This window comes from Triticum aestivum, chromosome 4A (genome assembly GCF_018294505.1).
Source record: "Triticum aestivum cultivar Chinese Spring chromosome 4A, IWGSC CS RefSeq v2.1, whole genome shotgun sequence".
NCBI classification, from domain to species: Eukaryota; Viridiplantae; Streptophyta; class Magnoliopsida; order Poales; family Poaceae; genus Triticum; species Triticum aestivum.
The window spans coordinates 635,836,481-635,845,355 of NC_057803.1; the positions used below are offsets into that span (position 1 = coordinate 635,836,481).

Consider the following 8,875-nt stretch of genomic DNA (forward strand, 5'->3'; position numbering starts at 1 on the left):
ACCCACCACGGCGAGTATGTGATCTTATTGATACTACTTTAGCACAATGGGATGAGGGGTTGATTCGCTCAGTTTTTATCCCGGTTGGTGCAAACGAGATTCTAAAACTACTAGTGTGTACACGGAGGCAGCCGAATTTTTGGGCTTGGCATGAAGAAGCAACATGTTGTTTCATTGTTCGGTCGGCATACCACATGATACTGCGAACAAAGACAAGTAGAGAGGGATGGTGGAACGAAGCCGAGGGCTCATCCGCGGGGCAGAACAGCAGGTTTTGGAGCACTATATGGCATATCCAAGTACCCTCAAAACTTCGTTTGTTCCTCTGGCGACTTGCAAGGCATTCTATGCCCAGCGGTGAAGTTCTTCATCACCGCCATATGGCCGATACGGACTCATGTTGCTTGTGTGGGGCTAGGGACACATGAAGACATGCACTTCTCTCGTGCGCTCTATAAAGGAGCGTGTGGGCTCTCGTACCTAAGGAGCTGGTTGAGAAAATTATCATACACCAAGAGGAACACGCTAAAGACTGATTATTTGCTCTACGTGAAATACTAGAGGCTCCTGATTTCATTCATGTTGTGGTAACCATTTGGGCAATCTGGCTGCACAAAGAAAGGCAATTCAAGAAGATATCTTCCAGTCTCCACACACTACAGCGGCGTTCATTAATAAGTTTCTGTCAGAGTTGGAGATAGTAAACAAAAGGGAGACGCAAGCGGTACCAGGAAGAGCCATGTAGAGTGCAACTTGGGTGCCGCCAATCCAAGGTTGTGTGAAGATCAATGTTGACGGTGCAGTGGCTGTGAGGAGGAAGCATGGTTCTGTGGGTGCAATATGTAGAGACCAACAGGGCAACTTTCTGGGGGCCTCGGCGATCGTTTTCAAGCATATCACAGACCCTCAAACGCTTGAAGCCCTAGCTATAAGAGAAGCTCTCTCTTTGGCGGATGATTTATATGCACGAAATATACAGGTTGCCTCTGACTGCAAGGTGGTTGTTGACGAGCTGCATCATGGCAAGCTAGCAACTTATGGAGCAGTTCTTCGCAAGATATCGGACAGTTCGTCTAGTTTTTGTCATGCAATATAGGACATGAATTTAGGAGCTCAAATTATGAAGCTCAAAATTTAGCGAAACATTCTCTCTCCCTCGCGGTCGGCCGCCATGTGTGGTTAGGTTAGTCGGGAGATCTTCATTTCGTCCCTATAAACATTGTGACGGGTTAATAAAGTTTCGTGAGATTGTCTCAAAAAAAAAAAGCTTCAACAAGGGCAAAGCGCTGGGTCCAACAGACAACATTACAGATTTTAGAGGAGAAACATCAATAGGATAAGTTATATACCACGGTGCCTGCTGGGAGGTTTTCGAAGCCCCGAATACTTTCTTTTTGCCTGGAAGTTTATGACAAGCAAACTGGGAGGTGTACATACCAATTCAATGAAATTTCATTTATTAAAAAAAAACAAGTTACCAAAAAGCTCCCCGGTACAGAAAGCTCTCACGGACGAAGGAGCAATATCTTGCAATAACGAGAACAGGGTCATGAAGAAACAACAGCTAATTAAAGATATTATTAGGTCGTGATCCGGGTCAGTGTCGGGCCTATAATCTTGTGGTGTGAGATATCAAGTTCGTAACTCCAACTACTCCAGAACCGTCCAATCAGCTCTAAGGTGCAGCACGCCGCCGATGAAGAGGTTGTCGTCAGCAATGAAAGTCGACCATGCAGTACCAAAGAAATCACCGCATCCAAGCTTTGAACCCCTAGTGAATGAACCCTTGCCCTCAAACCTGCTCACAAATTTCCGTGACGCCTTTGTCCATGCAGCAAACTCATACTCTAATGTCACGCGCGCACGCCTTGAGCTGTGGCGGATGTATAATGACAGGCCAAAGCTGCACAGCCCACTCACGTGGTTCCTGTGATATCGTGCTATGAGAAGCAAGTCAAGCCCCGCATGATGCAGCGGATGCGAGATGATCCCGGCTGTATCACCGTTGTGTTGTGAGGAGAAAACTTGGGAGCACTCCTCACGCTTTAGATCCCAATAAGCTATAACCCGTGGGCAGGCTCCATCGAACGCAACTAGCCTTACAGGTTTGTACTCGTAAGTTCGCTCTTCGAAGTGCCTGCCAACAGGCTGCCGCGTCTACCGCAAGATCACCATGCGCGTGTGCTGGGTAAGCTTTGTGCAGAAGTACCTCGGTGATACACTTACTTGATCATGGTCTATATCATCACTGGTGTCTGCTAGGACCTTCCGCAGCGAAGCACAGGTCAGATGACAGAAGCGCACCAGTGGAAGTAGACGAGAACTCAAGATCTTACGTCTTTCCTCCAGCTCTGGGCATCGCGCACGGGCCCACTTGAGCAGAAAGTCATATATGTCATCTTCAGTTGGTACTTGTAGGTCGATACTCGAAAAGATGGCTTCAATCCCAAGCAGAGGGAAGTTCATCAGTTCAACGCTGGAACCTGAAAAGGGACAAATCATGCCCTCAGTACACTTTATACATTGTTTTGTCTACACTTCTCTGAGTAGAAAAGGAAACAATGGCTCCAGGCATGCAAATGGGGACAACTCACATATTAAAATCCTTGTAGTTGTTGGCAATGAATTCCTTTGCTGCTACTATCAAACACTGAACTTCAGCTGCCGCTAAACTCGAGCATGGATGGTCTAGGTAGAGCAGTGCAGATTCCTTGGTCAAAGGCAAACTCATGAGCAAGTGACAGCAATGCCTCATGCAAGCAACAACTTCAAATGAGAACTTTTACGGTACCCTGGTACTCCCTAAGCAGAGGCAGGAGTACCACTTAAATCTAGCCCTTTATTCAAAAGGGCAGTTTAGTCATTTTTGTTTGACCTCATCTAATCGCTGATCTATCTCGGAAAAAAATCCCAATCTGATCATAAATCTCGGCTCCCAGAAGCGAAACTCTAGGGTATCGCTCGTGGTCACCTGTTTGTTCTTTTGCGCCACCATGGCCACAGGGGCCGGTGCCACTTCCACGCGTGCTTGCATCTGGTCTGCATTGTCCTCCCTAATCCCAAACCTATGGCGATCACCCCGCAGCCGCCAAATCCCCTTCGTGCACGCCATTGTTGGATCACAATCAAGCGATATACCCTTCTGCCTGCCATTGCTGGATCTCAATCATGCGATATACCCAGCAGTCTGTCACTACTAGATAATTGTGTGCAGTTTAATAATCACATCATTTGCTCCGTAGACAAAATTGATGAGTGGATATTAACATGTACATGGGAAACTAAAACAGAAATTCACAATCTGCAGCGAAGAACAAAGGAAAATAGTGAACTCGTTTGCGCTACTCATCAGTTCTCTAGTCAATGTGTTCAGAAATTGTCTTCGCGGTCCAATTAAATTTAGTTAGAGTCTGGTGTGTGCGTCTATATCGTGGAAGCTACAACAATTCAACTGCCGCAGATGCCCACGCGACAGAGCCCCAGCCATGCGACCTCATGTCGTTGTGTCCATCACCGTTTAGCGCGGCCCTATTCTGATGGTGACGGTACGGTTGACGCCAATCTTCTGCCCAACCGGTAGTCGTCGCTCAAGAAAGCATGCCGACGGCCAACCATGGTCGACGCAGATTCTACGGTTCCAGTGCGCGTAGAACAGGCTGATCGCCGGCGTCTATCTCGTAAAGAGTTCAGAAATAACCAACAACGATTGACTGAGTCTAGATGATGTGCATCAGCCGTAACGCACTCAGATTTAATGTGGATAAAAAGATCAGGCATAACTGCCTAAATGATTACGTTTTTACCCCTAAGCTCAAGGTACTCCCAAGTGTTTTCTGGTAGTACTCCGTAGTAGTTAGGTTGGAGTACCAGATAAGATCAGCCATTGGATTAGGCGAAATGGAGGGCTTATATTAATTCCAGGGTTATTCCAGGGTACAGTAAAAGAACTCCTTCAAATTTGTCAGCAGCCATCAAGATGTTGAGCAGAAGAGTGGGCTCTGTGGTTGTCAACTTTCTGCTGTATATAAATCCTAAAAGCTCCATAAAGGCGTGTTCATCTGTTCCAAGTAGAATGAGAAAAAAAAGGATTAAGGAAACAATTCAACAAATAAAAAGGCGCAACCAAGTGCCACGGCTTTATCAGCGCATAGTGCCAGCACCAGATTTACCTGTGTACAACAGGTATTTGTACAACTTACAAGTAAGGGATTACCGCGCGCAAGCAGGCTAACATAAGCGCAAATGTTGTTTGAGCATGCAAATAAAGATTCGATTGGAACAATGAAAAAGACAGACATTTGATAATAATATATGTTCTCATTTGTTTTATTCTCCTTTTAGATTGCAATAATCGGCAGATTTGACGTATGGGCGCAGAGCATAATCTGATAACTGATGTGTAAATTTGAAACTGATTCAACAGGCACAACTTTCAGTGTCAATTTTTATGGACTTCTCAATCAATTCCCCGTTGACCCCATCACTACCCCGAACAGAGGGATACATTACAAAATTCGCCCAAGCATGGAAAGTATATTCCACAAATTGTGCAAGAGAATCATACCATCCGACGGCGTGGGAGGAGGCACACGCACCTTCCTCCATGTGGGGATCCTCGCCGTAAGGGAGGGATCCTCCGGCGACGTCTTCGCTGGCGGCGGCAACGATCTCCAACCGCAGCACCCTGTCGGAGAAGCTCTCTGCGTCGAACGCGAACTTGTAGCTGGGCCCCCAGCCCCCGTGCGAGGACTCCCGGCCCATCTCCGCCACCTTCGACCCTTCGGCGCCGGCCAAGCGCGCAGAGCATCCATCTGCCATGAAAAAAAAATTATATGAGACCAGGTCTCACGGTTAGCAGGTGCACGTGGCATTCACAATTCACAAAATATCTAATTTCCCCTCCTTTCTCCGATTTTAAGTGAGGGTGAGGGATGCTTTAAGATTTGTGAATGCCACGTGTCATCCATCAGAATGGGTCTCGCATGAGACCTGGTCTCATAGAATTCTTCCCCCTCTGCCACGGCGGTAAACCCTAGCTAGCCACGAAGGCTTCTTAATTTTTTCAGACCCGCGAACATTTCCTTCGAGCAAACCAAAAGTTCAGCGCAAAAGAAAAATAGAAACACAGTGTCCTTAGAGCATCTCCGGCCGCGGCCCCAACAGGCTCTTTCCAGGCGATTTCTCGGCGCCGGCGCTCAAAAATCGGCCCAGTCGCGTCTCTAGAAGCCTGTTTTTCACCAGTTTGGACCGAAATTGGTGCCGGCGGACCCAGGTCGAACCCGGCACGCTGGGGGTGCCCGGGCGAGCGGTTTTGGCGCGAAAGCGGATGGGCTCGCCAAGTCAGCGAGACGCCGCTTTGTCGCCCTCATCGCCTTGGTTCCCGCGGGAATCAACGCGAAGGCTGCCGCACTGCCGTGCCGGTCAGCCTCCATTGATGCCTCACGGGCGGCGCAGTGAACGTGCGTGAATGCGCCGTGTCGCGCGTCCAGCCACGCGTCGCCCGGCATGCAGGCCGTCGCCGCCCCGCGATGGCTATAAAAGGCGACCTCCCCGCTGGTGGACGCCACAGCTCTCACTTTCCCCCCTGCCTGGTGTAGATAGCGACACTCCCCTCTTCCCGCCGACGAGAAAGATGGCTGAGAGGTGCCCAGGTGATGACGCGGCGGCGAACGGCTTCGGGCGCCGCCACCTCCAAAAGGCGGAGGCGCGGCTGCTGTACGAGGCGGAGTACCCGGCGCCCCCGGACATGCAGGTGTCGGGGACGTGGAGGCTGAGCGCCGGTGGCGTCCCGGTGCCACCGGTACCCGAAGGGGCGGCGCGGCAGGCTCAGATCGCTCGAATCCGCTCGTCCCTGACGAAGGAGCGGCGGAACAAGCCGCGCTACGCCGGCGACAGCCACACCCTCTGGACCATGTACTTCCAGCGCCGCCGCAAGGAGCAGATCGCCTTCAACAACGGCGTCATCCTGCGGGGGCGCCACAACGCTGACGCGCGGCGCGAGTGGTGGGGCGTGCCCGACCGCACCCTCGAGGCCGTCCTCGACCACATCGAGTGCGGCAACGTGCCACACCTTGAGTACCCACCATGACCGTCCTTCTCTCGCGCCGCGGTAGCTCCTGGACGCCGCGACGGATGGAGCCGGGGTCGTCTTGGTCGTTGGGCTCCGGCTCGCCGGCCACGCTCCGCCCCGTCAAGCCTGAGCTGGAGAAGACGCCGCTCGGGCGCCGCACCCGCAACGACGCTCTCATCATCAACGAGGGTGCCCAGCCCACCCCGCCTGCTCCGGCTGCGGGGAGGCACTCCCTCTGCCTGGTCCAGCCGAAGCCCGAGCCGGGGCTGCTCCCGGTGAAGCCGGAGCACGTCGAGATGGCAGCCCCCGACGACGAGTCCGCCCTCAAGTGGACAAAGGAGGACTACGTCCGGGAGCAGGTCCGTCGCCAGCGACGGGCGTACGCGGAGCTCCAGGTTCGGCGCCGCGGGCGCGAGGAGGGCAGCGTCATCGTCGTCGACAGCGACAAGGAAGACGAGGCCGGGCCGTCCAGTGCGCCACCACGCCTCGGCGACCCTGGCCAGGGCTGCAGCAGGGACGGCGCCGGTCCAAGCCAGCCGCGCGACGACGACGACGGCGACGACGATGATGGCGACGGCGGCGACTACACCCGCTTCTACAGGCTTCTCGGCATGTAGACGGCGGCGGCGACGGCGGTGGCGGCTAGGCGTAGTTTGGCGTAGTTTAGGCGTAGTTCAGGCGTAGTTTGCATGTTTTGATGTTTTCTGTTCAAATTTCAACGAAGTTTCGCCGAGTTCGTGCAAAAGTCGCTGAGTTTGCACATATTTTCGTACGCGACATCGCCGAACCGGGGTGACCTGTGGGCCATGACTGGGAGCTAGGTCGTCCCCACGCGCCAATCTAGCGCCGGCTCGCCCCCAGGAGGCTCATTTTCGGCGTCCTGGGGGCCGAATGGCTGGAGATGCTCTTAGCGACATGAGGAGAAGCTAACGCATACCCCCCCTCGCTCCCCATGCATGAACTTGGGCCGGCCCACGTGCAACGAGTGTCCTTCCTTTTTTCCTTCTTTGTTTTATTTTTTATTTTTTTGCCTCTTTATTAGTTTTTGAAGATTCCAAAAAGGGTACGAATTTAAAAAAATGTTTATTAATTTTTAAAAAGTTTTTTAATCACAAATTTTAAAATTGTACCTGCTTTCAAAAGATATTCTGGATTTTGAATTTTTTTGCGAATTTGGAAAATGTTCTCACATTTCAAATAATGTTCAAAATTTTGAAAATATTTTTAATACAAAATAATCATGAACCTTTTTGAAAAATCATTAATTTTCAAAATGTTCGCAATCCATAAAATGTTGGTTAAATTAAAATAATATTAGTTGATTCTAAAAATGTTCACACATTTCAAAAAAAATCATGAATTTCAAATATGTTCCCGAAATTGTAGAATTTCAAGATTTTAAAAAAATGTTCATTTAATAAAAACTTGTTCCAAAATTTCAAAAAATATTTGCCATTTGAAAAATTATTTCCAAACTCCAAAAAATGCAAAACAAAATAAAGAAATGTTCCCAGATTTCAATTAAAATTTCAAAATTTAAAAGTTTGGGAAATTAGAAAAATGAATAAAAACAAAAAACGATAAAGTAAAAGGAAAGAAGAACAAAGGAAACCGAAAAAAGACAGAAAAAATGACAAATTGGCTCAGGAAACTAATGGAAAGGAGAGGAAAAACACAAAACTGAAGAAATGGGCCGACCCACTACCGCGGGCGGGAGTGCATGTTAGGTGGCTATCCCCCACCCACACAGGAAATAGGATTCTTGACCTTTGTACTGTGAGTTCACTTATCTATTTTGATTAACAAATATAAACCGAACCAAACAAATTAAATTCGGTAGATACAAGTGAAAACCAATTTCTTTCTGTAGTTGCGACAAAAATCGAAAGTTGTGTTTTTTCGGCTTTGATTTGTTCTTTGGTTTGCTCTTTGGTTCATGGCTTTTATGCCAACCCTGACCCAAGAGGGTCACGACACAAACTGTCGTTGCCGTCGTGCCTGCCAGAGGGGGCAAGGGTTTTCACCCTGAGTGTCAGAAGGTAGGGAGAGTGCCAGAGTGATGCCCCAGGAGGAAGGCGACACACGAAGGCATAGTCATCGCCACCGAGGTTTAGAGCTTTCTCTTGGGCCCTCCAACCACATTTGACATCTTTGCCAGGACCTCCCCACACAGCGCACCTCCCCACCCACATGGTCAAAGCACTCTCCCAGCACTAGTCTCAATGTTGCTTGCTGGAGAGCCATCCATGAACCCCGTAATCTAGGGCCGCTGCCCCGACATCCATGGCCCCGAGCTCGCCCCTTCTGAAGCCTACAACAACCGAACACCAGTGGAACAGGCATAAAGGCTACTCCTTCCCCACTCCTGGACATCCCCCAAGCTTGTGCCCGGATCATGAGCATAAGCAAATCAGGACACCAGTGGCCCACCCTACCCCGGTGAGCAAAGAGTGAGTCCCCGAAGGTCAGGGGAGGGGACAGATCCATGACCCACCTGGAGGCATACCCACACCTCTTGGCACTGGTCAAAACATGGGAGGTAGCCAGTCCTATACAACATCGGCCTGCACAATCCTGGTATGGGGCCCACCCACTAGTAGAAAACGGGCCTATTGTCCCAGTTCATAAGGGCCTTTTGTCCCGGTTCCAGAACCGGGACTAAAGGGTCGTTACTAATGCCCTGACCCTTTAGTCCCGGTTCTAACCAGAACCGGGACAGATGGGCCTCCATGTGGCCTGCGCGCTGAGCCCAGGCAGGAGGGCCTTTGGTCCCGGTTGGTTCCACCAACCGGGACCAATAGGCCT

At 50.3% G+C, this 8,875-nt stretch overlaps 1 pseudogene; it reads right to left on the reverse strand.

Moving 5' to 3' along the window:
• Positions 1–1,650: 1,650 nt before the first annotated feature.
• Positions 1,651–5,507, reverse strand: LOC123084160 (BTB/POZ domain-containing protein POB1-like; annotated as a pseudogene).
• Between the last annotated feature and the right edge of the window lie 3,368 nt (positions 5,508–8,875).